The sequence below is a fragment of the Elephantulus edwardii genome, unplaced genomic scaffold, assembly GCF_000299155.1.
Source record: "Elephantulus edwardii isolate Elephantulus edwardi_28Jun2011 unplaced genomic scaffold, EleEdw1.0 scaffold00195, whole genome shotgun sequence".
In the NCBI taxonomy this organism is placed as follows: Eukaryota; Metazoa; Chordata; class Mammalia; order Macroscelidea; family Macroscelididae; genus Elephantulus; species Elephantulus edwardii.
The window spans coordinates 1,599,534-1,606,869 of NW_006399945.1; positions in this window are offsets into that span (position 1 = coordinate 1,599,534).

A 7,336-nucleotide genomic window follows, 5' to 3' on the forward strand; every position below is an offset into this window, starting at 1 on the left:
ATGAGTAGTTGGTAGTCTGTCCCACAATCAGCACCCGGCCTGGTTTTCACTGCTGATATTGAGCTTCTCCAGCAAATCTTTCCACATCTCTATTATTGCCAGTAATTTTGAACATTTCTTCATGTGTTTGTTGGATATATGAATGTCTTCCTCTAAGTCTTTCCATGTATTTTGCTCATTTTGTAATTGGGTTATCAGCCTTTTTCTTGTGGAGGCCCTGTAGTATTCTGTAAACTTTTGTTTTGAGACCCTGTCTGAAATGATATTGCCAAATGATTTTTTCCCACTCAGTAGGTTTTATATTCACCCTACTGGAAAAATTTTTTTATGAACACAAGTTTTTAATTTTTAGGTCCCATTCATCAATTTTATCCTCTTTTGGTTGTATTTCTGGCTGTATTTGTCAGCCTTTTTTATATCATAGGCTGGGCCTTCTAAGCTTGGTCCCATTTTGTCTCTTATGATCTCTATGGTTCTGGGCTTTACCTCTATGTCTCTGATCCACTTTGAGTTGATTTTTTATATAGTGTGAGATGTGGATCCTGCTTCAGCTTTCTGCAGGTAACAGTAGAGTTTTGCCAACACTATTTTTTGAAAAGGTTGTTGTTTTCTCATTTGATAGGTTTTGTTTCCTTGTTGAATATCAGTTAACCACAGATGTTGTTGTTGTTATGTGCTGTCGAGCCACTTGGGACTCATAGTGACCCTATGTCCAACAGCTCTGAACCCTGCTCTATCCTGAACCAACTTTATTGTCTCTGACACACTTACCCCATTACCTCAGTTACTGAGTCAATCCATCTCATCAAGGGTCTTCTTCTCTTGCACTGTTCCTCCACACTTCCAAGCATGATGTCCCTCTCCAAGGACTGGTCCCTCCTTGCAACATGTCCAAAGTATGTCAGATGGATCTTCAGAATCCTTGCTTCTAAGGAGCAGCCTGGTTTTACCTTCTCCATGATGAACAAGTTTGTTCTCCTAGAAGTCCATGGTATATTCAATACTCTTCTCCAGCACCACATCTCAAAGGCATCAATTCTCCTTCTATCATCACTAGTCATTATCCATCTTTCTGATGCATAGTATATAATTGCAAAGATTATGACCTGGATCAGGTGCACCTTAGTCTCCAGACTGACATTGTTGCTCTTCAGTACTCTGGAGAGGTCCCAGACAACAGATTTTTCCCAATGCAATTAATCTTTTGATTTCTGACTGCTGGTGTTAAGAGTGTTGATTGTGGAGTCGAACAAGCTGTAATTGTTAACAACCTCAATCTCTTTTCCATATATCAGAGTGCTGCCAAATGGCCCAGTGGTGAGAATCTTTGTCTTCTTGATGTTAAGCTTCAATCTATATTGAAGATTACAGTTCTTGACTTTCTGCAGCAAGTGCTTCAGGTCCTCCTTAGTTTCAGCAAGCAAGGCTGTGTCAATCTGCATAATATAGGTTGTTAATGAGTCTTACTTCAATCCTGATGTCACATTCCTCCTCATACAGCCCAGACTTCCAGGTGATCTTTTCCTTATAGGAATTGAAAAAGTATGGAGATAGGACACATCCCTGGTGTACACCTTTCCTGATTTTTAACTATGCAGTGTTTCTTTGCTCTGTACTGATGGCTGCATCCTGGTCCAAGTATAGGTTTTGCATAAGCACAGTCAAGTGTTCTGGGATTCCCATTCTGCTCAGCGTCAGCCAGAGTTTGTTGTGATTCACACAGTCAAGTGTATGGTGATAGGATGCATCCCCTGCTTACACCCTTCTGAATTTTGAACCATTCAGTGTTTCCCTGCTCTGTTCTGATGACTGCCTCCTGGTCTAACTATAGATTCTGCTTAAGCACAATCAAGTGTTCTGGGATTCCTATTCCTCAGAGTACATCTGCGGAGACAATTACTGGAGAAGCCCAATATCAGCTGTGAAAACTAGGTCAGGAGCTGATTGTGGAACAGACCATCAACGACTCATATGCAAGTTCAAGCTGAAGTTAAAGAAAGTTAAATCAAATCCCCAAGAATCAAAATTTGACCTTGAACCTATCCCACCTGAATTTGAAAATCATCTCAGAAGGGAGCTCTGATGGCCTAGTGGCAAGAAGCTGCACTGCTATCCCTAAAGCACGCGGTTCAAATCCTACCAGATGCTCCACTGAAGGAGGGGACAATCTCCTCTTGTGCCAGTAAGATCCAACTCGATGGTACACAACAATAACAACCAAAAAAGCCATCTTAGGAACAGGATTGAAATCTTGAACACTAATGAGAGAAAACCAATATCATCCATGAAGAAGGCAAAAGGTCGTTACAAAGACAGAGGAGGGTATATTCCAAGTAGTGGAATAGCTGGGTCATATGGAATTTCTATGTTCAGCTTTTTGAGGAAGCTCCACACTGCCTTCCAGAGTGGTTGTACCATTTTACAACCAAACCAACAATGTATAAGAGTTCCTTTCTCGCCACATATTCTCCAACATCTATTACTTGCTGCCCTGTTAAACTTTGCCACTGTTACTGGAGTGAAATGGTACCTCATTGTGATTTTGATTTGCATCTCTCTTATTGCCAGTGATTTAGAGCATTTCTTCATATGTCTGTTTGCCATTCAAATATCTTCCTCTGTGAAAATATTTTCCATGTCTTTTGCCCATTTTGTAATTGGGTTATCAGTCTTGGAATATACCCTGAGAATATGCAAACTGAGGCACAATCTGAGATTTGTACACCAGTGTCCATAGCTGCATTATTCACCATCACAAGTACATGGAAATAGCCCAAAAGTCTAACCACAAAAGAATGGCTTGAGAAATGATGGTACATACACACAATGGAATACTATGCAGCACACAGGAGCAATAACTTTGTAAATTATTACCTAACTTGGAAGGGACTGGGGAGCACTGTGCTGAGTGAACTAACTCAGTTCGACAAAGATAAATATTGTATAAAACCATTATTGTACAATGAGTATAAGGATGTGCAGGGAGAAAGGGAGATTAATCGTTGGGTTGTACAATTTGATGGGTGGAAGGGTGAGGGAAATTGAAAGAATTTGTTAGAATTTGTATTAGAATTTTGTGAAGAAAGTAATGAAATGAAAAACAAAACCAAAACAAAACACCAAGCCAAAGGCAGAGGAGGAAGAAAAGACCATGATGGATTTCCGAAGAGACTCTAAATATTGCACTAGAGCAACAAGAACCCAAAGTAAAAGGAAGAAATCAAGATATTAAGGAGCTTAACACAAAGTTTCAAAGGCCAGCCCAGGAAAACAAAGAATCATAACAAAATGTATGACCACAGGTCTATGGATAAATTTCTGGGTTCTTGATTCTGTTCCAGTAGTGCTTGTCATTGTACCAGTACTCTGCTGGTTTGGTTATTACAGCTATATAGTACATTTTGAGATGTTTCCAACATAATTTTTGTTTTTCAGAAGTGCTTTCTTTATTTGAGGTTTCTTTCTCCTCCAAAGAAACTTGACAATTGCCTTTTTGATCTCCTTGAAAAAGGAATTTGGTATCCATTTCGGATTACATGAAACACGTACATTGTTTTTGGTAGGACTGTCTTTTTCACTGTATTGAGTCTGTGTATCCATGAACAAGAACACTTTTCTATTTATTTAGGTCCAGAAACCCAGATTTAGAAAACCAGTTTTGAAGTTGTCAGTGATTGAAAGGGTGAATGATACACAAATATGGTAAGGTAGCATCTAAAGTAGCATCTTAGCCTTGATGATGTCTATAATTAATCTAAGTGTTGTCTATAATTAATCTAATCATTGTCAATGCTTTCTTCGTTACAATGGAGAAATCTCAAACCGTGCTTACTTAAAAAAAAGTTGGTGGAATATTTATGTAGAAGGATCCTGGAGAGATTATAGAATCGAATGATGGAAGCCTGAGACAAGGATACTTGGTGACCACAGAGAACTAGGGACTCACAGTCTTCAGGATTCCCTTCTCTGGCCCTGATTGGTTACTCTCTGGGTGTGGCTTTAGCATCTCCTGCTCCAGAGGATTTCCTCAAGTGATAAACAATATGGTAGCTAGCGCTGGGTTTCTCCACGCAACGGATAATAAGGTAGCTAGTAGCTCTAGCTCCATATATGCCTTCTGACTGGCCCCTGACCAGAGAAGAGAAAAGCTGATTTTCTTTTTCAACTCTCAATCATTGCAGAAAGCAATTTTGAACACTAGTCAGCATGACAGAGTTGAGGGGAGATGACTGAACCCGTCTGGATTTGCATTCAACTCTGGAGCTGTAGATATAGGTTGAATCTTCTATGATAAGGTGTCAGACAAGATCAATAGTCATCACTCAGGCATTCTGTAAGAGGAGATTCACGGACATGTCATCAGGGCCAAGAGAATGTACAATAGATACAAGCTCAGGGGCTTTCTCCTAGGCTGTTAATATTACCAATTCCCATAAAAAAAGATGATGTGGGAATATAAACCAGCTCTTACCTCTGGAAAATTTCACCATGGGACACAATCATGAGAACAGGACATAGTTCACATTCAACAAAGAGAAGTCTTGAGGGAAAAATAGCATTTCTATGTAATTAGATTTCATGACAGATACAATAGAATTGAAGGGGAGCTGAAGAAGGCTTGTTCTAATCAGGAAGTGTTGAAGAGGACGTACCGCAAAGAAAACATGCATTTAGAGGGATAATGAAACCTTATTTTACTGAGGATGGACGTTCCCATCCATCTATGTATTTATTTATTCAATCTGGTTTTCTCCTCTGTTCAAAAAAACCACCACGATAATTTCTTAAGGGATTAAACAATGAATGATTCTCCATCTTCAAGGAATGTACAGGGCTCTGCATGGAATTTCTTGTGCAATCAGCTGTGTGCTTGCAAAAAGAATGTCTTTTTTTCTGACTAGGAGTTCTGATGTCATTCTGTAATGTTCCCCGTCCGTAGATGAAACTGTACTTCTCTCATTTGGTGACTGAGGTAGTTGAGAAAAAAGGTTGAGACATTTCACTTTGGTGTGGAATTTGGATGTGAAACAAGAACGCGGCAGCCAACTGTGCTCCAGGGGGCGCCATTGCACAGAGGACACTAGATTGGCGTCTCCCGCATTTATGCAACAAGGTCTTTCCAGATACTTGGGCACCCATGGATTTTAGAAAAAGAGCGAAGGAAAGGAAGACTCACAAAGAGGTATTTTGGCATAGTGACCACAACAGTGGGTGCATGTGAAGATGGCAAAGGATCTGGAGAAGTTTTGACGTGTTTATGCATAGGGACCTTGTAAATTGGTATTGAATCCATGGCACCGTGTAACAACAATAATAACCATAACAACAAAGCTGTTAGAGGAGTTTTTTCCTGACGACTCACGAGGGGAGGTCCTTTAATATTGAAAAAATATATTTATGTATATTAATAAAGTACAACATAGTGTACAAATCTTAAATATAAAACTCAAATGAAATTTTGCCTACACACATAACATGGAACAACAAATTTAGATGAAGATGTGAAACTTTCCCCACCCTCCCACCAAGAAAGGCTCTGTGGTAGCTCCTTCCAGACTATCCCTTTTCTGTTGCCATTATTCTGACTTGATCCTCACAGTCCAGTGTTACTAGTTTTGAGTGTAATGTAATCATCCCATAGGTTTTTATTTTCTTGCTTTCTCTCTGTTTTTTTTCTTAGTCTGTTTCCTTTGTCCATGTCTGTGAGAGTCATTTGTTGCACATTTTTTCTCCCTTCCCCTCTCTTTATCATCTTATGGTATTCCACTGAGTGAACACATTACAATTTATTCTGTTTTCTCTTAGGGATGGACTTTTGGATGGTTTACAATTTGAAGTTAGTAATAACTAGTTACAATTAACTATTATGAATAGTTACAAATAACTGTCACTAATATCCCATTGTAGAATGAGTGTAGGCATCATAGGGATGACCAAGACTGACTTCTACTAACTCCTCAAGATAGAACTACCCCATCAACAGCAACGACAACACAAAATCAGTTCCCATGAGGTCAAGCAAATCCCACCACCACCACCACATCCCCTACTTCTTTCTAGCAATCCCAACCCCAAGCCTACTGTTCTCTGGGATTCAAAATCTGTTGCAATGATTACACAGACTTTGGAGAACCATACTCACAGCTATAGGGTTTATTAGAGAAGTTAACAGGCAAATCGGCAGAAGGGTTCAATCCCAGTCCAGACAGCATCTCAAGATTAGTCACAGTACCTTTGACCTTCAATCTTGTTGCTTAGGTCAATGTTACAAAATACCCCTAGTTCTGCCAGTAACAGTGTCTTCCCTCAGTCCTCTAGAAAGCTTGTGTGAAGATCTCTGGCTTAAGCTCCATGGGATAGCAGTTCCTAGTCAGCTCTGTCTCAGGTTGGTCTCTGGTTCTCTGCTAAGGCTGCTGTTGCTTTCTGTAGATCTTGGTCTGGGTGGCACAGAAATCTCTGAAGGATATGTGCTGCTTCATCTTCCTGGTTAGTGTGGAGATTCCTAAATTCTTCTGCTGAATCCACTCAAGTTAATGGTGAAGCCCCATGACCCCACCCATCCATGTAGCAGAGTCAAGACCAGTGGCCAGGAAAACCATTTTGAACAGCAAACCTTTAGCAACACACATGAACTACTAAAAGAACAAACGAGTCTGCACTGGAGGAAGTGCAGCCAGATTTCTCCTTGGCGGTAAGAATGAGGAAACTGTGTCTCACATGCTTTGGGCTTGTTATCAAAAAAGGCTAGTCTAGGGTGAGGAGGATCATGCTGGGAAAGGTAGAGGTCAGAGAAAGGGAGGAAGACCAACAAGATGGATTGGCGTGGGGACTGTAAGGATGGGCTTGAGCGTGTCAGAGATGATGAGGATGGCACAGGATAGGACAGGATTCAGGTCCATTGTTCATAGGGTCATTATGATTCATAGTTCACTGGATTTCACCTAATAACAACAACAACATGGCAAAAGCAGCTATGAATATTTTTGTACATTTATTTTGTGGCATGTGTTCTTACTACTCCTATCACAAACATATAGGTTGAGTGAGGTAGTGCTTTTACATGCTAAAAACTTTGTTCTGAAATGATGCTGTTAGTTACTCTTGAGTGCACTCTGACTTGTGGCAACATTGTGCATAAACAGAACAAGTCCAATCCTGCACCATTGCCATGAGGGTTGGCTTACTTGTGTCCATTGTTGCTAATAATGTGTTAATCCACCTCCTTGAGGGGTTTACCATGTATGATACCTTTTCCTAGTGATTGATCTTTCCTAAAAACACATTCAAAGCAAATGAGTTGACATTTCACCATCCTAAGTTAAAAGATGGGTTTTTT